Genomic DNA, 27,931 nt, shown 5'->3' with positions numbered 1-27,931 from the left:
GAGGAGGAGGTGAGAAGGGAGAAAATTGAGTTGTCAGCTTCAGGGTTTCTTTGGTGGGCTGGGTGAAGGAGGGTATTTTTGTGAACATTATGAACACTCATGTTTATACTTTTTATTTCATCAAAGAAGAGTCCTGTAGATGCCTACAATCTAACAGCAAGCAAAAGACATATATGAATAAAAAATGACAATAGTAAAAAAAAAAAGTGATGATTTTCTATTAGTATGCTTAGCTCTGTGTTTTTATCTGTTGCTATATAGCAAATTACCCCAAAATATGATGCATTAAAAGAACAAAGGTATATTATCTCACAATTTTTATGAGGCAGGGATCTAGATGCATCTTACATTATTATTGGCGAGATTCAGTTCCTCACAGGTTATGGGACTGAGTTCCTTGACCCCTGGGAGTCTCCACAAGCAGCTCATGGCAGCTGGCTCCCCTTAGAGCAAGCAAGTCAGAGAGCCAGGGAGAGTGAGCAAGACGGCAAGATGAAAGCCACATCTTTTTTTGGATCTAGTCTCATGAATGACACCCCTCACTTTCACCTTATTCCATTTGTTAGAAACAAGCCACAAGGTATAGCCCTCAGTTGAGGGTAGGGGATTGCTCTAGAGGTGAGGATCTTGGGGGCCGTCCTAGTGGATACCTACCACACTGTAGTGGCCACTTCATAAATGCATTTTGAATGACTACATTGTGAGGGGCACAGATAAGGGACTAGATAGACTGTGGGACGGAAAGGGATATAGGAAAATCTCTTTAGAGAAGACACTTCAGTTGGACTTAATTGGTGAGTAAGATTAGGTCACGTGGAAGTGAATGAAACGTGTTTATAGTAAAGAATTAGCACCAATGAGAATTGGAGGAAAGAACGCAGGGGACAGGAAAACTGTTAGACCTCATGTCATTAAAGGTGTCACTATATGTATAGCATAAAGACTTTTATTATATGTTAAAGTAATGAAGTTTGTTCTTAGTCAGTGGTGGCTGGTTTTAGTCACCTCGGGCTGCTATAAAAAAAAAAAAAAAAAAAAAAACCTCAGACTTGGTGCCTTAAACAAGACATTTATTTCTCACATTTCCAGAGGCTGGGAAGTCGGAGGTCAGGGTGCCAGCGTGGGTCAGGTTCTGGTGAGGGCCCTCTTCCTGGCTTGGAGACAGCTGCCTCCTTGATGTGTCCTCGCACGGTGGAGAGAGAAGGGTTGAGAGAGAGAGAGAGAGTCCTCTTATAAGGACAATAATCCCATCATGAGGACCCCAACCTAAGACTTCATCTAAACCTAACTACCCCCCAAAGGCCCAACTTCCTAATCCCTTGGGGATTAAGGCTTTGTCGTGAATTTTGTGGGGACCCAAGCATTCAGTCCACAGCATGGCCTTGTTCAGCATTTCTGCGTAAAACCGAAAATTCATGAAGACTAAAACTGCAGTTCTTAAGAGGTTCTGCTAATCCAAAGATTTTAAAAGGCAGGTGTCATTGTGTTCATTTAGTTGGCTTCCCCTGATTTTGAAAACCATCCATGCTCATTCTTCCTCTCTTTCTCTGCTGCTTTGGTTAATACACCTGCCTTACAGTGATTTTGCAGTACAACCATCAAACTTTTCAAACCTGGTCCAAAGTAGTAACAACTTGGATTGCCTTAGAAGTTCAAAAATAAAAATACAAGTGATTCATGGTGACACAAGGTTTTGAGCTATACAATAAATAATAGAATTATGTAGCAAGGATAGCTTTCATTTTGGTTTCCAACAAGAAGAAAGTTCTTCTTAGGAGATTGCCTTAGTCTGAAAGAAAACACCAAGCATTAGACTTATACCAGAAAGTCCAGTAGTACATTTCAAGTTGAAAAGGAACAGAATCTTAGGAGTGGTTTTCACATTTCTTTGCCTTTTCCTTGCTCTCAATGACAGTATGGGTGAGATAAGAGAACAGGCATATTTATCTAAGTGGAAGCAAATGTATCTGTAATAGAGAAATCTAAAGTATATGCATTTGGTTAAAATCAAATAAGCAACATTGATTCCTTGAAAAAAATTATTCACTGTTGTATGTATCAGGAAAGTTCCTGAATTAAATACAACTGTTTCAAAATCTATGGCTATATTTTAAGCAGCTTGTCTTTGGATGATAGAGAGGAAGAATAATTGAGAATAACAATTAAGAATTGTTTTATCTTTTCCATTTATCACATTTTTTAAAAGAATCATTCATTTTTATTTAAAATTCTGGGCAAATTTCAAAGTAATATTTTGAGTCATCTATTAATACAATATGGAAAGGTCTGAAATTTTAACTTTAAAAATGTTTTGACATTTTTATTCATTTTACTGTTCAATCTGTTACTTTAATGCCATCAGAGAATGGGGGGAAATCTAAGGATTTTAAATGACTAAAAAGGGAAGGCATACAAATGATCGTTGCCAGAAGTTGTAAAAATATGTCTCTCTAAGTGCACGTTAGCACTGTGTGGCTTGGTAGCTGAGCGGGCAGGCATGGGGAGGTGGCGGTGGAGATGGCGGGAGCGTGGATGACAGTGGAATGGAGAAGGGCTGTGTTAATGCTTATCTGTAGTGTTATATTATCTTGAACAGTGGCTTGTTTGCTTTCCTTTCCTCCCTTCTTCTTCCTTCCCTACCTTTATTTTCCTCCTTCTCTTCCTTCCTTCCTTAAATGGAGAAATCAAACAATTGCCTGTAAATTTGAGAATGAGCGGTGGATCAGTGCGGCATTGGAAAACCTGGTCAGCTATAGGCACATATATGATTTAGGAGAATGCTGAAGTCCACCTAGAGTGTGCTTTCAGTCCTTTCTAAGAAGGCAGTTTTGGTCACATATTGAGGCCCTATGGAAATAAGTAGCTGGCTGTGTCTGTATGTATAAAATAGTGGACATCAGCAGAGTCTACCCATGTATTTTTTTCTGTTTTGACAAGTGATAGTGATCCTAGGGCAAAAGGAGATTCAGAGGCAGTTTTCTGGGTCTGGTGTGAAAATGACCAATAATAGCTGATCAGTCATTGTCACAGACTATTTGCCTATCTTAGAGAGATCCACTTGGCATGCTCTTTTCTGCTCCAATGCTCTGAGGTATGCTTCTTCTCTTGGTGAACCAGTTGAGCTTCCAGAGTCAATCACTACAAGAATCATTTTTAATTTGTACCAAGACACCAAGTTGATTGAATGAAGTTTTGTTGAAAAAGATTTTTAAAAATGTATCCTGCTAATGTTCAATCAATTAATCAATTGGTCAGCCAACTCCACCACTTCACAATCTATTGGAGTTGATAACCCCACCTCCTTATTCTCAGGGGATGCAGACATCATCAGGCAAGGACCACCCCCAGTTTGCTTCCCTGCCAAGGGACCCCTGCAGATTCCTCTCCCTCCACAGTCATTCTGACTCCTAGAATCCCATGTAAGAGAATGAGATTGATCTGTGTTTTGGATTCTATGTCCTCCTAAGGTACCTTTTCCATCAATTTTTCCTTATTCCCCACTGCCACCTGCAACCTCCACACCTCACCCTCAACTTATCTATTGAAAATGGCTCTCTAGCCAATAAAATATGCTTTCCTAGAAAATAACAATAAAATAAAGCCTCCTTTAGAGTTATGAATACCTCTAATTATCATCCCATTTCTCTCCTCACTGTTCATTTTATTGAAAAAAATGAGCATCTTGCATCTACTCCTTTATCTGATACCCTCTAGTTCCCATTCTCCCTTTTCTATCGCACCTGCGTTTGCTAAAATCAACCATTCATGTCAAATCTAACTGGCACTTTCCAATCCTTGCCTTAGTGACCTCTGTGTAATCTCATGCCTTTGGCCACTCACTCTTCTTAGAGCTTTCACTTTCCTTCATATCCCTCAACTGTTACTTCTGATTTTCCTCTAATATCTCTGAATGCAGTTTCTCTTTCTTCTTTACGTATTTCCTTCGCTCTGTTCCTCCTTTAGGCAGAATGCTCCAGGGTACCACCCAGGTCACCCTTCAGGAGGAAGCACTATTCCCCCTGGCAGCTGGGACTGCTTCCAGAAGCTGGCCCTTGGCTGCCAGCCCTCTTTGGACATTGCCTTGGTAGCAAACAACTGCTTCACCCAAGGTCACACTTCACCAAGGGAGAGCCTGCAACCAAACACTGATCAACACAGGGACATTGAGACCCCCTAACCTCCAATCTGAAGAATCATTCCTGCTCTCTGGGGTTTGCTAATGAGCCGGGCTGTCATATGCTCAGCCTCACCCTCTTGTCCAGTCATGCTTCCTCTCCCTTCCTTCTACAGGTGTGCGTCCCATAAGAACTTCCTAATAAATATCCTGCTTCCTAATATCCAGCCTCAAGGTTGCTTCCTGAGGAACCCAATCTGCAGTACCCCTGAAGTGTTTGACTAAGTGGACCACTAAATTATTAAAATTAAATAACTTTAATGAATATTCCGAAAATTATTGACCTGGCCTTTTCAGAAATGAGGAGCCACACTCAAACACTTTATAATCTAAGGAAAGAGAACTAGTTAGAAAACATTTTAAAAAGTAACTAAGATGTCGAAAAGTGAAAATCAAAATTTTACATAGGGCTTTGTTACTTCTATTGCATTTTACCCTTCAAATTCCTTTATAATCTAACAAGAGAGACAAAGTTAATAAAGATGCCAAAGAATAACTAAAGTGCATCAGAATGAGTAGTTATAATAACTTTTACATAGAACAGTGCAGCTTATAATGAAGTTTCATGGGCATTATCTCATTTGATCGTTAAACTGTTGCTTGAAGTGAGGTTATTAGCACAAGTTTATGAATGAAAAAGTGAATTCCTAGAGTTTAAGTGATCTTATTGGGACCCCACAGCTAGGAAACAGAGCTTATTCAGGTGGGAAGGAAATGAAAACAGCCGCATTCCTAACTGCTTTTGTCATTTGTCCACCCTCTGTTATGGCACTGATTCAACAAGGCCAGGAATGTCACATGTTCCTGACTCTTTAATTAGCCTTTGTCTCATCCACCCTTTGACAATAGTTTATAAGAGGAGAAAAAGGTCCTCAGCCAGTGTCCTGTCCAGCCTCAAGATCTGATAATCTTAGTACTGTTTTTCAAGATTTCTGTCTTGGTTCTGTTTTGTTTTTATTTTTATCATTGCTTATCTCTTTAACACTCTCTTCTCTTTTACTTGTAGTTTGAAGCCAGCCCTGTCCAATAGAATATTTTGGGATGATGGAAATGTTCTATATCTGCATCAGTCAGTATGGTAGCCACTGTGGCTGTTGAGTGCCCGAAAAGTGATTAGTAGACTGAGGAACTAACTTTTTAATTGCATTCAACTTTAATTGATTTAAATTTAAGTAACTGGTCAGTGGCTACTGTATTAGACAGTATAGTCTTTCTGTGGTGCCAGAACCCAGCTCCCTCTCAAGTCTCCCAGCTTCTCTCTCCTATGCTGATTTCTTCCCCATGAAGAGGCTGCGTGTCTCCCCTTTCTTTATCCCACTCTTTGCCTGTCAAGCCCTGGTGCTATAGATACCAGTCCCCACTGTGTACTTTTGAAGGCACGGGAATGCTCTGAAGATGGTTACACCAGGCAAATGCTACTGCAATAGGGACTATGACCAAAGAGACAACTGGTTATTCTAAAATATTGTAGAAATATTCTGAAATTCACCTTGGTTTGTTTCTCTTGGTGTGGGAAAAACACAAAACAAAAACAAACAAAAAACCTTTCTTTAAACCTTCCCTGGCTTGTATAGATTTTATATGTGACTGGTTAGTTCACCATCACTCCAAGTAAATGATTTTATATCTCTGAATCACATATTGCCTTTTCTGCTTAGTCAGACCCCTTCTCATTTGTCCCTATCTATGCTCAAAATGTTCCTTTTGCCTAGTGTTTCTCGGGCAGAATTAATGACTCACTTTTATGTATCCTCATAGCTCTCTATTGCCTCACTCATTACAGCCTGAACCAGATTAGAAGGGTTTGTATTTCTTTGTCTGTTCTACTGAATTGTGGTTTCTTTAAGGACGGGCCCATGCTGCATGCATCTTTGTATCCCTCACTGCTAAACAGGGAACCTGGTACGTAGTAGGATCTCAACAACTCTTCATAAAATTGACACATCCACTGGGCTCTGAAATTCACAGCTTCTCTTCATTAGACCCTCTACTTCCTGTTCCTGAGGTCCCACTCTCAGAAAATGGTGTTCTGAGATAAGAATTCCTTTCACATACTGCCCTAATTGCCCTCCTACTAGTGCCAGTGTAGATTCCATTTAAATAAACGTGAGTCCTAGAACGTTGTTTATCAACTTATGTCTCTGTGTGTATGTGTTATTGTTGCACTTTATTCACTTCTGGTATATTTTCTATGTATTTATGTTTATTTCTCATAAATAACAACAATAGAAGCAACATTACCTATTAAACATCTCCAGTAGTTGGAAGCATTATTATATGGCTTGAAGTCGTCAAGCTTTGTGTGTCTCATCTTGCCCCCACCTCTTCTATTTTCATCACCATCCTTACTTACGCCAATAAGTACCACGATGGGGCTGCCCCAATTGTAAATTCTCTGTAATTATTATCCCCTGCATATGCCAGATGCATCTAAATTCACAAAAGCTCAATGTGCATTTCACAAGTTATTAAATACTAAACGAAAATGTGCTTTAACACCTACGCACATGAACTGCTGTAGTTAAAAGACGTTTCTGGTGATGAAAGGTATTTATCCTATTTGATAATTTCGATTAAATCATTTCACATGTCGAATTTGAAGCATTCATTTTCCCAGTCCTATCTGCCTTTCCTTGGTAGTTTGAACATGACTCTTGGATCCCTTTGGCTCCTGACGTGATGCCATACTGAATATTTTTCTAACTGCAAATTTGATTTTCAGTCACATTCAGGCTTACGTTTGTGCATTATACCTGTCCTGCAATTGCTCCTTCAGAACTTGGATACATTTGGTGATCTGCAGGAGTGATATTTAAAATACCTTAGCAAAAGTTTTGGCACCAACCAATTGCAATGGACACCTGCAGGAGCCCTGGGGCTGGGTTCTGGAGGACTCCACGGGCCCAGGCTTTAGCTAAAGGAGAGTTATTGAAAGGATCCAAGGTGAGATATCATGGTAGCCAAGGCAGTGGTGGGGGATGATAATGAGGGTCAGGATGGTGGCTTTTACCAACTGGAATGACGTAGTTCAATATCAGTGCATACCTGCTGAATATCAGCCTTGGTGATGTGTCTGTTTAGGAGCCAGTAGAAAAGAAAATAGTTGTTTAGGTGTTTAGAATGTGTGTTAGAGGAGCTAACGCTCATCTACCTCTAAACTCTTTTGGTTTGCACAACTGCATATGAAATTAAACAAAGAGGACATGTTCTGCTTGGAGCAAATTCACCCTTTTGTTCTGAGAGAGTTAATGTGTTGTCTGGAAGGTGAGAGACCTGAACACACAGAATCACCCTTCAGAAGTCAGGTAGGAGTTGGGGGGCTTTTCCTAACTGACCCGTCTTCCTGAGTCCGAGTGATAAATAGGAATGAGCTCAGCATGGGAGATGGAAGGGAAGAACATTCCAGGAAGAGGGAGCATTATGTGAAAAGGCACAGAAGGGAGAAGGGTCATGGTATGCCAACTTTAGACAACCCTCAAGCAGGTTAGAATTACTGGAGGGGTGGGGAGAGGCATGGTCTCAGGGTTGGTGAGACAAGGCTGCAAAGGTATACAGGAGCTGGGTATAAAAAGGTCATAATGAGAAAAAAAAAAGTTCATTCACTCCAAGACAATAGCGATCCCAGGATTTGCAGCAAAAAGAAATTTGCCTCAATACAAAGGATAATGGCAGATCTTTGTGGGCTTTGAAGTGGGGCTCAAAGGAGATGAGCCTCCCATATGGAGAGAGACAGGAGTTGCCTCTTTTCATTTGTAAAACCAGAACTTTCCACAATTTTATTACAGGAAGTTTCCTACACAAGCTTTTTATAAGCATTGAATGGACCTGGGGAAGTACTGGTGTGAAGCTTTATGGTCAAGTCAAATCATATTTATTGTTTAAAAAAAGAAAAAGAGCCTTTAAGCATGAGGCCAAGACGTTGGAGGCTGTCACACAGTCCTAAAAAGATCTATTTGATCACCTCCATCTGAGACATAACCCAGGCCACTAATGACATGAAAATTCCCTCCCAGCATGACTTTCTCCTTCTAGCAAGGCTCAGTCTGAAGCAGCCAGCGCATGGCTCAGTGATCAGAACCCCTTTCTGCAGCTGTGTGTGTGCGACACTGCAGGCGTGAAGTGCAGAGGCCTGCTTCATCATCAGACTAGCAAGGCGTTTATCCTCTTCTCTCTAGCTTCCAGCAGTAGCACCTCTGATGAAAACTTGGAGATGCTAAGCCCTTGAAGGGGAGGAGGAAACATCCCCTGAGAAAGTTAAGTGTAACCAATTAGCTTTCCAATGCAAACCTACCAGAAATACTGCTTTGTTTCCTAAGTGCTAGTAGTTTAAGATGTTGGTTGTACAAATGAGATAATTAGATTAATAGCTCACTTTTGACTATGTTGCAACCTTTTTAACTGTAATAATTATTTGCCTCGATAGAATGAAGCAAAGTAGGAGTTAAAGTGGTCCTCTCATTGCAGTGCCTAATAAAATTTAGATTGCCTTTTAAAAATAAGTACACATAAAATGGGTCAAATATCAGTCCAAAGCTTGGATGTATGACATATATTTTATTTCACTTAACAAACCCTCACACATCATTATCCTGTTCCAGATACCTTTCTAAGAGCTAGTCTAATCTCTTCCTAATCTTCCTCACTTCCCATTTAATAGATGAGACATTTGGGGCAAAGGAAAGAGTACTTTTCCCAAAGAAATCAGCCAGTTCTGGTGAATGTGGGTCTAAATTCTAAGTACTGACTTTTTACCAAGCCTTGGGGCATCTGGTCCAGTCCACACAGGTATTCCCAGAGGTATCTGTTGTCTCATCCAGTCTTTAATGATCCTCCATACAATTCATATCTCAGCAACCCCTTGGCCTTATACATCTAGCCCTTTTGGGTTCGTATGCACCGGCTCTGGCTACTTCCATGGCCACATCTAGGAGGATCAAGACTCATGACCTTGTTTTCATGCCAGACCATCTAAAGTTTCATCTGCTTGATAAAATGTTGAGGTATTTCTTCCCTAAAGTGTTGTTGTTGCCACACTAAGAAGTCATTCATTCATTCAGCTAATATGTTTTAAGCACCTTCTATGTTTATATGGGGACACAATGCTAGGTACTAGGGAAATAGTCATTAAATATGCTTGCAGGAAACTTCCATTCTAGTAGGGGCACACAGGTGATAAACAGTTACCAAGATAGTGACAAGGGCTTTGGGGCCCTTCATTATATATATTTTCATCACTTAGCTTGGGTTTTCTCCAGATGAACAGCCTGAGCCATGAACTTTTGTGCTGGAGGTGAACCCAGGAAGTTGGAGTGAGGGGTTGAAGAGAGTGGAACAGGAAAGGAGAAAAAGTCAATATAAGCATGCATAATCAAATTGATCACCACAGTGAGCACCTGGGGCCCAATTTTGGCCTGTATTTTCTGAGGTTATACAATGTCTTTTAGACTTTCCACTTAAGCATTGAAAGGGAACAGCAGGTATACATTGCCTTCTGCTCTGTATTATTTGAGGTAGCCCCTCTGCCCTTCCAGGCTGCACATTCCTGCCTACCAAGTAAGTGTAAGATGCTGTCATTGTGTTGTGAATTGAGATTCCCATGGAACTGTTCAGTGAAGCCGGGGTTGAAAGCAGAGGTGAGGCCAAACTGAGGAGACAGGATAAAGAGGTGTTTGGTATAGTCCAACCTTTACAGTTTTCATACCCATTCATGCCTACATTAAATCAAGTCTGTCTGTTAGTCTTCAAGGTGGTGGCCTCTCCAATCTCTACAAACACTTAAGACGCAAGGATTAGTGGAAAAAGTCCCAGTTTCTATGGGTGTAAATGGTCTCAGGCACATCAGTGATAATTCACTTGTCTCCCTCCTTAACTATCCATTCTAGATTCCCTCATTTCAGGTAGTTGTTGAGTTGTTTGCCTGGTACAGTGAGCCAGCTCTTCACTCCTGAAAGGAATGAGCCTTTAAATTCTTTGCCGTTGTTTGGCTCTGCTTGTTATAATTATTTTCTCGTTGCTACCACCAGGAATGGAAGCAAGACATACCCCAGTGAAGAGCTCCAGACAGCTTCTGTCAGCTCCTATTTTGTAGCACCAACCCTGAGCTTCTCATGACATTCTGTCAGTTACATTACATCCAAGAGTAACTTCTGTTGTTGTTGTTGTTATTGTGGTTATATTGGTTTTGGGCAGCTTCTCTACCAGCGTGAGTTCCTTGAAATGACCAGGTGGTAGTTGCCACTTCAGGTTCAATGGAATCCTTATTGTGTCTTCTGATGGAAACATTCCTTCCCTGGGAACCATGGTGACTAACTGAGAAGATCTTAAGGTGTGAGGACAAGAAGCAGTAATTCCTCAGTGGGTCACTGAGAGCAATGGTGAAATAGGCAACCTCCACCCCTTGACTCCTGGATTCATGTAGTCTAGCCTTGGGGGCCAGGATGCAAGATGTTGGCTATTGGCCCTGTGCAGTGCTGCATCTGGAAGACAGAACCAACACTGCAGACTGTTGCCCTCAAGTAGGCACTTTAGTCACCATCATATTATAGATCAGCTCCTTCTTATGATGTAGTATACAGCAGAACTAGTGGATCCTGTGATCATATACCCCATATCTCACCTTCTTTGCCATAAAGCTTATCCCTTACTTTAAGGTGATATTATGTAAGGTGACTCTTGAGAATGAGCCGTCTCTGCTGTGGATGATCTGCAATGAGCATTCACATGAAACACAGTGATCCACATATTCTATGACCTCACCCATAGGTCCACGTGGAACTATATTTCCTGCCATGGCTAGAATCAGAAGTGAGGCTGAAAAGATACTGAGTGGGGCACAACAGGCATCTGACACACTGCAGTGTTGAATTACCTGTTCATTTTACTACACTGATCCCTAGATGATAAGATCATTGAAGGGAGAGACTGCATCACATTAATCCTGGCACTTAGCATGGTGTTTGGGATTTAGTGAACACTTATGTCATTTTATTTTTGAATGGGAAGCATGCATGCAAAAGTGCTTAGAGATCTTTTTAGTCTGCCTCTCTTATGAATAGGAGCGAGAAAGGCTAATGGTGGGAAGGGACTGGTTAAGTTCATTCATCCACTTGGTGGCAAAGGCAGGGGTAGCTGGTCAGTCTAACCTCCAGGCCGCAAATCTTCATCGTGCCATGATGGTTCCTAGAGTAAAATCTTCTTGCTGGTAACTAGGCCTAGTTTTTAACAACCTGAGATAATCAAAAAGATACTAGGTTCTGAGCATAAAGTCAGGTTATAAAATTATAAAGGATTATAAAATTAATCTGTTCTGATACATAGGAGCATATTCATATTATATATTCTTTCATTATAAGATGTAAACCTGAAGTACAGGCTTCTGAGGAACATTTCCCTGCCGACCAAATTAATTTAGAAAATTATCACATCTCCATGTGTTCCCACCAACTTTATTCCATCCTCTTTTGCTACCCCTTGATAGAACTTAAACCAAGTAAGGGTTGGGATGACTAAAGTTGTACAGTGAAATACAACTTAAAAATTGAGTTGAGGGAATGTTTTAGAAGAAGAAAACATAGACTAATGATTAAGAACAAAATACCATTCGGTAAACTGATCTGGCAGTTTTAAATCAAATTAAGTATTCTTATAAGTCATGGCCCATGACTTCTACTCTTGGGTACGTAGCTTAGATAAAGTTTCACAGAGATTCATAAGGAACATGTGTGAAGACATTATACAGCATTGTTAGTGTGGTGGTGGGGAGTTAGAGCAAACTCAATGTCTCTCAGCAGAGGAATGGATAAATGTATTGGCTTGAATACTAGTACAACTGCACTGAGAAAAGCCAAACTAATAGTGGCTTAAACAAGACATAATGTATGTATCGCCATCTGAGTTTCAGTAGTCCAAGGCTAATATGGCGGCTCTGTGGTGTCTGTGGCAAATGTCCCTTCAATTTTGACTCTCTGCCATCCCAACACATACTTCTGCCTTGCTGTCTAAATGATTGCTCTGGTTCCAGCCAGTGGTTAGAAGGGAAAGGAAAAGTGGAAGGTGTATCACTTCCATGTAGAAGGGCAACCCAGAAGTCTGACACATTAATAATACTCATATGTAATTATTCAGAGCATAGTTTACTTGGCCACATCTAGCTTCAAGGAACTCTGGGAAATGTAGTTTCTAGTTGGACAGTCATATTCTCAGCTGTCCACTATTACTAAAGGCAGAAGGAGGAATGGATATTGGAGAAGAATTAGCCCTCTCTGGCATTGTGAGTAAGATTATGATAAAAATATATTGTTGAAAACTAAAAGTAGAACTACCATATGACCTAGGAATTCAACTTCTGGGTATTTACCCCCCCCCAAAAAAATGAAAACACTAATTCAAAAAGATACATGAACCCCAGTGTTCATAGCAGCATTATTTACAGTTACCAGGATATGGAAGCAACGTAAGTTTCCATCAACAGATAAATGGATAAAGAAGATGTGGTATATATGTACAATGGAATACTACTCAGCCATAAAAAAGAATGAAATTTTGCCATTTGCAACAACATGAATGGACTTAGAGGGTATTATTTAGTGAAATGAGTCAGACAGAAAGACAAATATTATAGGTTATCACTTATATGTGGAATCTAAAAAATACAACAAACTAGTCAATATAACAAAAAAGACACAGACACACAGATATAGAGAACAAACCAGTGGTTACAAGTGGGGAGAGGGAAGGGGGAAGGGACAAGATTAGAGGTAGAAGATTAAGAGATACAAACTACTATGTATAAAATAAGCCACAAGGTACATTGTACAGCACAGGGAATATAGCCAATACTTTATAATAACTATAAATGGAGTATAATCTTTAAAAATTGTGAATTACTATGTTGTACCTCTGAAACTTATATTGTACATCAACTCTACCTCATTCAAGAAAATTTTTAAAAATTAGTTGTTGTGTAAAATGTGGCAGCAGTTAGGATCAATGAACTACATGTATTCCAGCAACATGGATAATTCTTAAAAACAGAGTGCTGAGGAAAAAGAGAGAGAGTGGAGCGGGGGGAACAAGAATGGGCTAAGAAAATACATTAATAAATAAGCATAAATACATAAATAATTCCTGTATATAAGTATGGGGCCTTGAAAGTACAAACGATAATGTTGTGCTGAGAAATAAAGGTTTAGCCAGCCAGATCTACATACTAAATCTAGTTCTAGCCATATGGTCTATTGGAAGTTACATAAATGCTGTAAGGCCTATTTTTTTTCTGATCTGAAAATGATAATTATAATACACTCATCTTACAAGAGTAAGATGAGCTTGTATATCTAAAGCACTTATTACAGTGCTTGACACATAGTAAAATTCTCAGTTAAATTTAGTGGTTATTACTATTTCTCTGTTATTGTTATTGTTAGAGAAATTGCATGAATATGTGAGATCAGGTCTTTGTGTAAAGTCGATTCTTGGTAAATGTTGGTTGGATGCATGCTACAAGAACAAAGAATATATAGATGACAATTGCTAGAGAAAAATGAGCTGGGAAGTATTCAGTCATATACTAAATATTTATTAAGTGTTACTTATGGGGCAGGCCCCTAGGATACAAAGGTAAGTTAAAAATCATCATGGACCATACCCAGTAGAGGTGAAGGCAATTAATTTTTAAAAAATCATACAAACACATGTAAAATTCCAATTTCACAAATACCGTGAAAGAGAGAAATATTCTTCTCTGTGTCTGTGTGCATCTATTATCTGTATAGGGAGATTTGATCCACTCGGTAGAGAAAAAGTCTTTCTGAGGAAGTGATGCTTGAATTGACATAGATTAGGAATTAACTAGAAAAAATGAAAGAGCATTCAAGGCAGAAGTAACAGCACAGGAAAAGTTTTTGTGACAGCCAAGGTATGGAAAATATAGTGGAATGAAAGAAAACCAGTGGGGCTGGAGCAGAAAAAATCAGAACACGTGATGAGTGGACATGGGAGAGTAGGTAGAAGTGAGATTATAGAGGGGACATAGGCTTTTTGAAGGGATTCTGTCTTTACCCCATAAGAAGGGACACTGTGTTAGTTTCCTATTGCTGTTGTAAAATATTACCACAAACTTAGTGGCTTGAAACAACATAAATTTGTTCTCTTATAGTTCTGGAGGTCAGAAGTCCAAAGTTAGTTTTCCTGGGCTAAACTCAGGGTGTTGGCAGGTCTGGTTCTTTCTGGGCCCTCTTGGGGAGAATCTGTTTCCTTGCATTATTAGGGTCCAGTGGCCACCTATATTCCTTGGCTTGTGTCCCTTTTTCCATCTTCAGAATGCATCACTCCAATCTCACACCAATCTCTGCTTCTCCCATTACATCACCTTCTGCTCTGACCCTAAACTCTCATGAACCTCTCTTACAAGGACCACTGTGATTACATCAGACCCACCCAGGTAATAATCCAGGACAATCTACCCATCTCAAGGTCCTTACTTAATCGCTCACATTCATTTGCAAAGTTCTTTTTGCCATGTAGGGCAACATTCATAGCCTGTGATAACTAGAAGCAGAGCACAGTTGGGGGCCACTCTTCAGCCCAGTACAGAAGGCTTTACATCTGTTTAAGCAGAAGAAACGGCATGCTCAGATTTGTGTCTTTAAAAGGTCACCCTGGGGCTTCCCTGGTGGCGCAGTGGTTGAGACTCCGCCTGCCGATGCAGGGGACGTGGGTTCGTGCCCCGGTCCGGGAAGATCCCACATGCCGCGGAGCGGCTAGGCCCGTAAGCCATGGCCACTGAGCCTGCATGTCCAGAGCCTGTGCTCCACAACGGGAGAGGCCACAACAGTGAGAGGCCCATGTACCGCAAAAAAAAAAAAAAAAAAAAAAAAAGGTCACCCTGGCTGCCTTGTGACGGGCAAGTAGGAGGAAGACCAGATATATTGGTGAGCCAACTGGGAGGCAAATGCAGCGGTCCTTGCAAGGAGAGAAGGAAACTAACTTCATCATGGAGATGTGAGCTATAGCACCTTGGCTAAAATTGTCCTAGACTGTTAGAGTTAGCACAAATCTTAGAGAGCACTCTCAGTGTTGTACTGGGTCTCGCTTGTACTTGTTTTCCAGAGCTGATGTGTGCCTCTAGTCTAACTCCACATTCAGTGATATTGATAGCTTGAAATCAGCCATGGTGGGAGTATTTACACCATGGAAATTGGCAAACATTATAAGTCAGGACTCCCCCAACTCTCCTGGGATCCAGTTGACCATCACCACTTGGATACCATGTCACCTACAAATTGGGCTAGGTGATATCCCTGTTTTCTCACACTCCACTTGCAGTAACAGTGAGCTCACTCCTCACCTTACTGTTGACCAGTCCTGATTTGCATTCATTTCTTTGTGGTACGTGGGCCTCTCACTGTTGTGGCCTCTCCCGTTGCGGAGCACAGGCTCCGGACACGCAGGCTCAGAGGCCATGGCTCACGGGCCCGGCCGCGCGGCATGTGGGATCTTCCCGGACCGGGGCACGAACCCTGTCCTCTGCATCGACAGGCAGACTCTCAACCACTGCGCCACCAGGGAAGCCCTCAACTTTACTTTTTAAATGTGAATTTTTATAATAGATGTGAATAAGGACACAGTGGAACACGTATTTTTCGGTGTTGATTGCTAAGCTATGATCTGCTCACTACAAAAATGGATTCCTAGCTACAATTATGTGCAAGTTAGCCTTTGAGTTTTCCATGGAATTTGTTACAGGGCTTTTTCTCTTGATTTGTTCAACACAGGAAGGAAGACTATCTGGGTGATGAAAAGAAGAATAACGACAAATACTTAAAAGTAGTCAGCATTCAAACTTGTTAAATTAAAAAACATAAAGCATCATGAAAGAGTTGCAAAAGAAATTTGATTTTGGCACTGTACATGGTCTTGAGGCAATAGTAAGTAACTAAAGGAGTCGGACTTCCTGGGTTCAAATCCCAGCACTACCACTTGTTTTCTGTGCTCTCTGGGAAAGAGCTAAAACTCTCCTTGCCTCAGTTTCTTCATGTCATTAGTGAAATGGGGATAATGATAGTTACTCAGGGCATCAGGTGTTTGTGAAATTTATACTAGTTACTCCACATGAGCCCCTCAGAGTAGTGCCTGGCACGTATTAAGCCCTCAAGAAGCATCAGCTATTATTTGTTGATATTTATTTCAACAGAGATTTTCCTATAAGAAAAGTAATTTAAAGATTTACTGTAGGGCTTCCCTGGTGGCGCAGTGGTTGAGAGTCCGCCTGCTGATGCAGGGGACACGGGTTCGTGCCCCAGTCCGGGAGGATCCCACATGCTTCGGAGCAGCCGGGCCCCTGAGCTGTGGCTGCTGAGCCTGCGTGTCCGGAGCCTGTGCTCCGCAACGGGAGAGGCCACGACAGTGAGAGGCCCGCATACCACACACACACAAAAAAAGATTTACTGTAATTATAGCCCTCTACCACCTTCCTTCCCCAACTGATCTGTCCAACTGAGAAAACAAGTGATTTAATCAAGTAAAATTGATGTAAAAGATTTCCCAAGTATATTATATATTTGGTGTTTTCACATTGATGTATTGAACTTCAGTCCATCTCCATATGCTTCACTTACGATTTATGAGCATTCTTGCTAATCTGGCTATTAAATCCCCCAAAGAATGTTACTACAGCAACTCAATTCAGGTATTTCTCCCTCTCTACTTCTTCCCTCCCCAATGGAAAACACACACCAATCACTTCTCTTTTCTTCTGGCAAGTTTTCTGAGGTGTGTACCAAGTTCTTGAAGAGCTGAATATCATCCTGCCTTGAGTTAAACAGGAGCCAGCTGGCACCATTTATCCTTCAAATTACAAGAAAATGTGAGAAACAACAGGGTGTCTATATGGGGTTGGGCAGAGCCCTAAAGGGCAGCCATGTGTGAAAGATTATATCATGGCAGTGAGCTTAGAATTAAGTGTAATCCTGGAAAGTTCAGACTTGACAAGACTTATCTCAACATGGTTTCATGATCAGATTTTTAGAGTTTTTTCCCTTACACTATCTATCTAAGCTGCATCTTCAGAAGCTAGAAATTTCCATGAGAATGATAGCGGTGGGAGGAAAATAATTTTCTTACTTTTGTGCTAGAATCAATACACAGTGTTTTGATGGTACCTCCAAATCCCAGAAGATACAAAATATTGAAGTTTTCTAATTATTCTTTATTTTTGTGGAATTCTGTCACATCATCTTTTGATGTAAGCTAAGTTTTATAATGCATGACGTTGAAAAGAAACAAACACTCCTTTGTAAGCATTTTATGTCCCGTATGACTTAATATCAGTGAAAATTCGTAAAGGATTTTCATTCTAGTCAAAATGTTATAAAGTAATCTATTTGAAACCACATACAGAAAGATTAGCCAAGATGAATATATGCATGATATTTTTAGAAAGCAGAAATAAGTAGAAATCTTTCTTAGCACTTCTTTTTGTGTATATGCCTTAGTGAAAGAAGAAATTACATAAGAAAAATCATAAATTTTAAATCTGGATTATTAGAAAGAAAGCATAAAGTTTCATCCTAGAATAGACTTTTTTTTCACATATTCCTTGTTACTGCATTTAAGAACCATAAGAATACAAGGACGCAATATTTCACTTTAAAATGTGCATAACTATAGAATGTAGGGAAGCTGGTTGAAATGGCAATAACCTTGAGAAAGGTTTGTATATTTAGACTAAATGAAAGAAAACTGGAAATTATAAAGTTTACCCTGTTGCATGAACAGATACTACATATTTCAGAGACTAGTTTAGGAATTAGTAGGTTTTTTCTTTGTTTAAAATACTACCTATGGATATTATTACTGAATACTTTAAGAGCCCAAATAAAGAAAATGTGCATGCATCCTTATTTTTTATAAGGGAGAAACCTTATACTTGTAGAAGAGACAATTTAACTTTGATATGTCAGCAGATACTAGAACTAATCATCAGGTAGTTTGTAATTTCCTATAAAAGCACAACATCTAGGGTCAGCAGCCAACATGACTTTCTAGAAAGTAGATTTTTGGCAACGTTGTTGAAGTATGATAAAAATGTATTTCGGGATATACTACAAAACTAAAAATATACAATGAGAGTGTACGTGCAAGCTTTAGAATTTTGAATCCATTCTATATGCCATTCTTTATCACACACAAGGATTCATTGTAGGCCAGCATACTGCTAGAGCAGCAGTTCTCAAACTTTTTGGTCTTAGGACCCTTTGATAATCTTAAACATTATTGAAGAGCCCAAAGAGATTTTCTTTATGTGGGAGCATATCTATCAATATTTACTGAATTAGAAATGGAAACTGAAATTTTAAAAACACAAGCATACAAAAAGAAAACATAAAGTAAAATTAAAAAAACAAGCATACTCAAACACATTCCATTAGCCATGGATTGACAGTATCATGTCAGGTAGCCTCTAGAAAACTCCACTGCACACTCATGAGAGAATAAGAGTGAAAAGGCAAATAAGTTCCTAGTATTACTATGAAAATAGTTTTGACCGTATAGACCTCTGCGTCTCAGGGGCCCCAACTCGTCCCTGGAACATACTTTGAAAACTGCTGTGCTGCAGGGCTGGTATCTAGAGGGTTATCAGGACATTCAGTGACAAGAACTCTAAGGGACCCAAGGGGAAAAAATGATCAAATAGCATCCCTCAAGGTGTGAATTCTGTCTGAAAGTTCACATTTCTATTAAAGATCCCTGGGTAATATCTTCAAGCATATGATTTTTATTCAAGGAATAAAATAATGCTATTAAAAAGGTAAGGGATGGGGGCATTATTTTACAAATATTTATTGGACACCCACATTATATAGTAGGCACTGTAGAGACAGAATGATAAAGATGTGATCCTGTCCCCTGACAGGTTCAAAATCGAGAGAAAGAGATCACAGATGTGCTCCAATAGAGTTAAGAAGGAATTCTCAGACAACCCAGTGGAGGGAATGATTTCTGATAGTCTGTTTCAGGAAGTCTCCATAGAAGAGGTGAAGTCTTCATAGACTTCAGGAAGTCTCCGTAGAAGAGGTGACATTCATGACCAGGCATTCACAAGGAGTGTACATGATGATCTGGAGTGCCCAAGGTGGTTAGTTCAGAGAAGACAAGTGCAAGCAGAGAGCGACTCTAGGTGGAAAGATGTGGAAGGGCATGGCTTCAAGAAAGCGTGATGCTTTCAGAAACTGGAGCATCCAGGTGGGATAAGTGGGGTTGGGGGAGAGGTTAGGTCAGATTTCAGAAAGGTTGAGCATTGGGGAGCTGCTGAAGTACTTTTTTATTTTGACACTATATTTTACTTTTTAATTCAATGGATGTGTATTTTGAAGTACTTTTTTTTTTTTTTTTTTTTTTTTTTTTGCGATATGCGGGCCTCTCACTGTTGTGGCCTCTCCCATTGCGGAGCACAGGCTCCGGACGCGCAGGCTCAGAGGCCATGGCTCACAGGACTAGTCACTCCGCGGCATGTGGGATCCTCCCGGACCGGGGTACGAACCCACGTCCCCTGCATCGGCAGGCGGACTCTCAACCACTGCGCCACCAGGGAAGCCCCTGAAGTACTTTTTAAGCAGAGGGACAATGTGTTCAGAATTATATTTCAGAAAGTCAGCTTAGTGCCTTTGTGGAAGATGACAGGGATGCAGGTGACACTGGAGTTTGGAAGAACGCTTTGGAGCATTTTGCAATAATCCAACCAAGAAGAAAGCCATGTTGCATAGGCTCTGGAATCGATCCACCTAGGTTGAAACATTGAATCTGCCCTTGGTTTGGGGACCTCTAACAATTACCTAACTTACATGTGCCTTAATTTTCTCATCTGTGGAGCAGAAGAGTAACAGTAGCTACTTTACAGAGCTGTTGTAATGATGGAATGATCTGATGCAATAAAATAAAATAATGTAGAATTAAATAAAGCAACCTTACGATGTTATCCTTTGCAATTCATATAGTTTATCATTATAGGTGCATAAAATAATAGGGAAGAGAGCAAAGGGAACAGATTCTAGAGGTATTTAGGGACTAGGATTCCCAGGATTTTTGTGGCATTGTTGGATGGTGGTGAGAGACAGTCAAATTATTTCAGATGTTTAGATTCAGGAGAACCCAGGAGAACATTAGATAATAGGGGATGAAGGATGGGGACAAAGGGCACAGAGAGAATGTAGAGAAACTAAGGCCTATTTTCACACAAATATTTTTTATAAAAATGGTGGGAAATGCTTACCATAGTTACCTCACATAATATGAAGGTGTGGTGTGTGTGACTGATGAGGAAAGAGATCCAGAAAGTTTTAAGGAAGAAGAGGAAGAATTCACTTGTGAAGATCTCTCAGACCAAATCAAGGGAAGAACAGAGTAACTAAGCCTCTCACAAAAATATGTAATTTCTCATTAAAATCAAGTGCTCTCCTTGAGAACTGCAAGGTGATGTGCGGCCTTTAAGGAAAGAATAGGTACAAATTAAGAGAGAAACTGAGAATTAAAGCTTGACACGATTTTTTTTTCCTTCAGCATGGCAAAAAAAGATTAATAAACTATTAACATATTACAAGGAGGTTGAAGTACTGAAGTCAAGACAGCCAAAGAGCCCAGACAAGGTAAAGTTCTGTTATAATAGGTCTGATATGGAGTAATAAAGTGTGTTAGGCAAAGAGAAGTTTTTATTTACCCAGGTGGGTTTGGTGCTAATTTAAAAGAAACACAAATTCTCTAAAAGATGTGCAAACCTAGTCATAGATCCATCAGCAGTTGAAAAGGAGTGAGTGAAAACTAAAACAAAATAGCACTCTGTCAAACACAAATAATCAATAAAGTAAAACGCCCAAGATATCAGAGGAACACTTAAGATGGCTATCTTTCCATACTGTGCTTATTCTAACTATGATGATGTGGGAAAAAGTCACCAAAAAATAATTACTTGGAGAAACAAACTTCCTAATCTCAGAATAAGGTAGAGAAAAAGATAAATAGATTAAATGGAGGGATTTATATTACAGTGATCATATTCTGCATCACCTGTTTCTTCGAAAGGGAGAGGAAGGGGAGCAGGGAGGTGTCCTTTTTGAAATTAGCATAGTTCATAGAAGAACGTAGCCAACCAACCCCATGCTATGCAATTTTAAAATCTGTGCCAATTCACAGACTCTTTGCATTCAGTTGCAGGTCATATTTTATTATAGTCACGTGCGAATTCACAACATGTGAGGTCTTTTGTTTTTACAGTTCAGTAGAAGAACTTTTCTACCCCCACTGCTAGAATGTATTGTTTAGCTTCAATTGCTGGTGTTCCCCGAGTGGATGAGGATCTAAATAATAGTATTATCAAATTAGAGGCTGCTCTTAGAGTTGATCACAGGGTGTGTCTAGAAAAGCATTTTCCTCTGTTCCCCTACTATTCCTTTACTGAAATACCAATGATCAGTGCTTAAAAAGGGAATTTGGCTTTGTAATTGCCTTGGTGCATGAAAGGATGCGATACATGGGTGCTAGTTTCCTTCCCCAGCAGGAGAATTCACAGTCTCTGGGATCGATGTAGCACCTCACACTTGTTCCTCCTTCTGTCCCCCAACACGCACACTCCCTTCTTGCTGGTAAGCCCTCCTTGGGGTTATAAAATGGATGAGATCTTTCTGAGATCTAAATATACAGGAACGCAATTTTAACATATTGTGTCATTAAGAAGTTTAGGAGCTTTTAGACACAATCTGGAGATAGTGGAAAATTAGATGCAGTGTTGCATTAGACATGTTTTTAGTATTTTCTTCTTTTTGTAAAAGCTGTAATTTTCAGAGTTTAGAACCAATTTAATGTCCCTGGAGTTACAGCTTCTTGTATCCATTGTCCATTAGGTGAATTACTAAGCCAAGAATGGAATCCATTTATAATGTATAAAATACTGTGAAATGTCTTAAAAACAGTCTTTGCAGGGGGAAAAAAAGCACTGGGAGTCCATTAAATTTGAAGACATTGAGTTCTGAGGTTCTTCTTATAATCATATAATGGGTTTTTTGTGCTTTGATAATATGATGCATTAGATATTGGAAGATTTATTTAAAAGTTTGAATTCAATGAAAATTTATGTAGAACTAATGCAAAATGCATTATGTTTGACATACCAGACAGATTTCAAAACTGAGTGTATTGTTAAAAGAAAAAACTTTAATAATATTTATTATTTTTGATTCAAATTAATAAATAACCAATACAATTCTACTAAATACCTTATCAAAGGTGGTGTCACTGTTACTGGCATTTAATAAGCTTAGAATATTTTGCTTTAAAATTCTTATTTTGAAAAAATTTTCGTGTGGCCTAAAAATTAAAATAATTTGGTTTAAAGAGAATCTTTATAAGATATACATGATATATGTATGTGTGTATGACTGTGTGTGTATGACATGTTTAGACATGTAAACCCATCTTCAATTATCAATTATCAATAATGGAATGAATGTTTGTGTGCACTATGTTGGGTACCAGGAGATCCCAAACCATAATTAATTGGAAGTTTTGTTGGATTTTCCCTTCATGTATAAAAGCAAAATTGCAGGAAAACAAGAAAATTTTAGTTTATTCAGTAAGCAAACAGACAAATAAATAAATAAAATGTAAAATTGTCACCCCCAGAGTATGTCATGGGATCCACACAGCTGTTGCCAAATCTCAGGAACTTCTTACACTTACAGTGATAGGGGCTGTGTATTATGTTGACCCTAATGAAGTCATCATTTATGCTGGTCAAAACCAGGTGACCTGCAGCTATTTCATAATATTTAACCTACTAGTGATTTTTGGTGTTCAGAAAGATGAGCCTGTGGCACTAAATTATGGTTGAAATATCATTTTAAAAAGGTCAAATCATGCTTTCTGTATTCACTAACACAGAGAAATGTGACATATTTAAAATAAACTCTAATAAATGGTTGCTACAAAAAGCACTTTTCCTAACTCTCATTGATAGGATTTTTTAACTGAAAATCTTTTTTCAGTGTTTTTTTCTTGTTGTTGTTGGTTTTTTTTGTAATGCGTTTTTGTTCTTGTTTTTGTTTTCAACTGTGTGTGACAGAAAACTCAACAGGCATGGCTTAAGTAAACGCAGGCTGCTTTTTCTCACTTAACCAAATTCTGGAGGTAGAAAGCCCAGGGCAGGTATGATGGCACTGTGTGATCATGGACCCAGCTTCTTTCTATCCTCCTGGTCAGCATGTTTCACCTTTTAGACAGCTGACAGCTACAGCATCAAATCCAAGACAGGAAGGAGAGAGAAGGGACAGCATGGTACCAGCCTCATCTGCCCCTTTTATTAAGAGAACAAATGTCTTTCCAGAAGCCCTGGCTTGTGTTGTATATGTCAGAAAAATGTCATATTACGATACCTGACTGTGGCTGGAAAGGTAAATTTCTTTTCCAAACTCTAGGAAGTGTGAGAGGGTAGAGGTGGAGAAATATTGGGAAAATACTGGATTACCAATCTCAAATCAACGTCTGCCAAGTCTCACTTATCTCTTTTTCTTTTCTACTCTTTCTCGTGTTCACCAGCCTGTATGTTGTCAATATTATATTAGACTGAACTATACAAAATTTCTAATATCTCTACATTGTTGATTTATAAAAATGGCAATTTCACATGACTTAATCTAATATTACGCTCAAAGCTATTGATAAAGGCATTTCTCTTGTTACTAAATACTCAAAAAATAACCTATAAAGCCTTAATGTCTAACATTCTGTAGTCCATTCTAATTTTATGATATCTTTGAAAAAAATCCACATTTGAGTCCATATGGTAAACAGTAAACAAATAGTGAAGTTATTGAGTTTAAGGAAGTTCTGAATTGCCATGTGTTTAGTTCTGAGGTCATGCTGAATATGTTACACTGGGCATGTTTATTAATTTGTAATCAATATGCTAAACAAGACTGACATGTGGATTGATCCAAATGCGATGCAAAATTTATGTTTTACCATCTCTTTAAACTTCATTCACTGGGAGTGAGTTTCCCTTGTCCATAGATGAAATGCAGGCCAATGATTCTTAGATATTAGATGCTCCCACAGTCACATTAAGTCATAAACACAGTCTCAGTTCAGAAATTTGCATGTTTAGACACACAGACATTTTGAATCTCCTCTTCCCCGGTTTAGGCCTGCTTCAGACTAAAAAATCTGCCTGAGACAGAGAGGCTGTCAGTGACTTCCTGCTGCATAAGAAACTAGTGACTTGAAACAATAATCATTATTTGTTCAGAAGTCTGTGGATCGGCAGTTTGGACGAGGTTCAGTGATGTGGTTCTTTTATTGGTCTGAGCTGAACCCATTCATAACTCACTCATGGGTCAGCAGTCAGCTGGCAATCAGTAACCTTACATACATATTTGGTTGTTGGCTGGGGCACTGGGATACATATTTCTCATCCTCCAACAGGCGGGCCCAGGCTCATTCACAGGGTGGTGGTCACAGGATTTCCAAGGCCAGCAAGAGAGGGAAAGCCCCAGATGTGCAAATGCTTTAAGCATCTTCCAGACTTGGCCAAAGCAAGTCAACCTGGAAGGTGTGGAGGAATAGACTCCACCTTTTGTTGAAACAGTTTGTAATACTGCATCTCAAGGGAGAGGATTATGGCCAATTTTGCAATCTACCACAAAGAGTTTGAACTTCTGTTCGATACTTTTTGCCCTCTCATGTAATCTCCATGTCTCTGGCTACTATTCACTTTCTACCAGGATCAAAAACGGAGGAAGGAAGAGAGATGAGAGGATGGGTATTTACTCAGCAAGGTGGCTCCTGGCTCCCTGGACCTAGCAGATAGCTAATGTTGATTTGTGTTTGGGACACAGTCACAATTTCCGCAGTGGTTCTTGTCACTAGAGATCTCTGTCATTCTTGACCTTTGCCAGATGCACTTGTAGTCTGAGTGCTTGCTTGTAAATTCTCCCTTGGCCCCAGGCATCCAGTTTCAGACCTCTAGCCTCTTGAATAGAACCCAAGACAACCTGATATCTGCTCTCTCTCTGCACTATGTCTCGCATCTGGTCAATAGAATATACTACCAAAGAATATGGAATATGTCTTTGTCCTGACAAATTCCAGAACTGCAGGACAATCTCAACACAGCAACATCCTAGATCTGCCATCAAAACAGTTCAGCAGGCTTTCTCTTGCTCTCTTGGTTTTCTGGGTGGGAGTCCGATCTGGGCTCTCAATCTGTGTTAGCTTTACTGGTCATAAGAATAGCACCAAGTCTCTGTTTCTCCCATATCAACAAATTTCAAAGTTTTCAGTGTGTCCCTCAGGCTTTGGGTTAGGAAGTGGCACTCTCACCCACTCACTCCTCCCCCAAAAAGAAGGAATGGGGACTTCCAGCTTGGAGAGACTCTCTCCAAAGAAATCATTTCACCAGTCTGTTCTCTCTAATTTTTTTTCCGATCCCTGTTTATGTCTCTGATCTGGCTGAGGGGTACAGGAGTCATGGAACAGATTCCATTTGTAAATTCTGCATATGGTGTATGTATTGGCAGAGAATATTTATTCCCTTTGTAAATTCTGCACATGGTATGCGTGTGTGTGTTGGGGGTGGTGGTGGATCGTATTTGTGTCTTAGTGAAAATTACTGGAGCAGGAAGTATTCCATCCTGATAGGAAGGAGGAGGGAAGGGAGGAAGTAAGGAAGGAAAGGGAAGGAGGGAGGAAGTAAGGAAGGGAGGGAGGAAGGAAGGGAAAAAGGAAATCCACTTTTTCATTATCTCATTTTAGAGCCTACTCATCTTTATTTTGTAGATGTTGACTTCAGTACACAGAGCAAACAAGGTGATTACACACATGTAATTTATAGACTGCTATCTTCAGAGCTGAAATCTTTATTTTATTTTCTAAGATGAGATATATATCCTGGCCTCTTTTTATGTGATACTAAAATCCCCAGAACCAACGAAACAGACTGGAAAATTCCTTCAACTGAACAGCTCATGGGTCTTAACTTGCAGGATTTTGAAAGGAAGGGCTATTTAGAGATGCCCAACTATGCAGGCAGACCTAAGGAACAATTGCCTGGAAACTCATGTGAAGTTAAATTGGCAATCAGCTCTAGCATTTCTTATGGCAGAGCTGCCTATTGGGTAAATAATATGAATTTTATAAAAACATTCATAAATGTAAATTCACACAAGAGACTGAAATGGCTCCTTAGGGTTAAATGAAATACATATTAACAACACTTATGAATAGTAAATAGCATGCACTTTTAAAATGTGCTCAATGTGTATTTACCTAATAGCGTGTAAGAGTTCCACTGTCAAGTAAATAATACTGTAGTTGCCCTTAAAAGTCTTTAATTACCTACAGTATTTGCAAAGTACACCATAATGGATTTCTGGTTTGAGTTAGCACGCCACTCTCTTCTCAAATTTGTTCCTTTTCTTTTCTCCCTGGTTTCAAATGCATATGTATTTATGAAAATAATTTTAAATTGGCATTGAAAGAAACCACCCATCTAGGTAGAAAGGGCTTGAATGGTTTCACTCATGTGAGGAGGGAACTTTTAAAGTGAGATGGCAATATCGTGCTGACAGCATACCCATAAAGAACATCTTATAAATGAAAACAAGTAAACAAAAAAGGGAGCACCTGAGGGGTGATGGAACAGTCAACTGTGGGCAGACTATGCTTTGGTGGACTGGAGCCAGTGTTTGAGCCCTCTGCTGTGCCGTTTGGGACCTGGTAGCTCTCAGATCCGTTTCCTGTTCTTCCACCGTATCACAGGGATTTACCCCCTGCAAACTCTGCTTCCCAGTCCCTGTTACCAACTAGTTTCTGGCTCCTTTAGGGCAATGGGAAGTACTGGCTGGAAGCTGGAAGTCAGAAAGATTTTTTTCCTTTTTCTGTCTGCTTCAGGCATATATTCAACAATGGCTGTGGCACTACCCACCTTTGTCTGACCTTCCTTCCAGCCTGCCCCACAGTTCTACCATGGTTCCATGTCCATAGTGGCTCAGGCTCCTGGGTTCCAGGTACATTGCTTCCTCTCTCCAGTCCTCAAGGTGGTGGCAACTTCCTGCAGTTGCTAATCTCTGTGTTGCCTCATCTTGTCTTGGTTGATCTTCCAGTTCTTCTTACCTCTAGTAACCAATAGACCATCTTAAATGATTGCTAGTGAATTACTTGGTGTGATAAGCTTTGTTTTCTTGGATGGTCTCTGACTGATAAAACTGGTGTGTGGAAGTTCTCTGAAGAAGTTGTCTTGGTGCAGTCAAAGACATAATTGTCCTCTTTCCTATTCTCTGCCTCTTGTGATTTCACATCAAATCTGTTAGAACCCATCTGCTATTAGTGCCTTTTTAGGAGAAAGGAGGAAAATGTAGACATGACATTAGACAGAATAGAGATAAGTCTAGATATTCAAAGCCAACTCTTTAAAAAGACAGCATTGCTCCAGAAATGTCATTAATATCTCATGAATGCAAATGCAAAAAAAAATGTTGTATTGTACCATTTTCGGTGTTGCCTTAGTGCTTTAACATCTCCAGCTTTCAGAGGTTCCCAGCTGTAAGATTTTTGCTTCTTGCTTGCTTACCATAGCAGTGGAAGTCAGTGAAAAGGTGGTGGAGGAGACCTTGATTAAATGATGTGCCTTGACTAGAGGTATTCAATTTTTGTTTTTTAGCTGAGTCCATATGAGCCCCACAAAAAAACAGTTGTTGCCAAATCTGGCCCTCT

The sequence above is a fragment of the Lagenorhynchus albirostris genome, chromosome 7 (assembly GCF_949774975.1).
Source record: "Lagenorhynchus albirostris chromosome 7, mLagAlb1.1, whole genome shotgun sequence".
Classification (NCBI taxonomy): domain Eukaryota; kingdom Metazoa; phylum Chordata; class Mammalia; order Artiodactyla; family Delphinidae; genus Lagenorhynchus; species Lagenorhynchus albirostris.
This window is presented reverse-complemented; position numbering follows the sequence as displayed.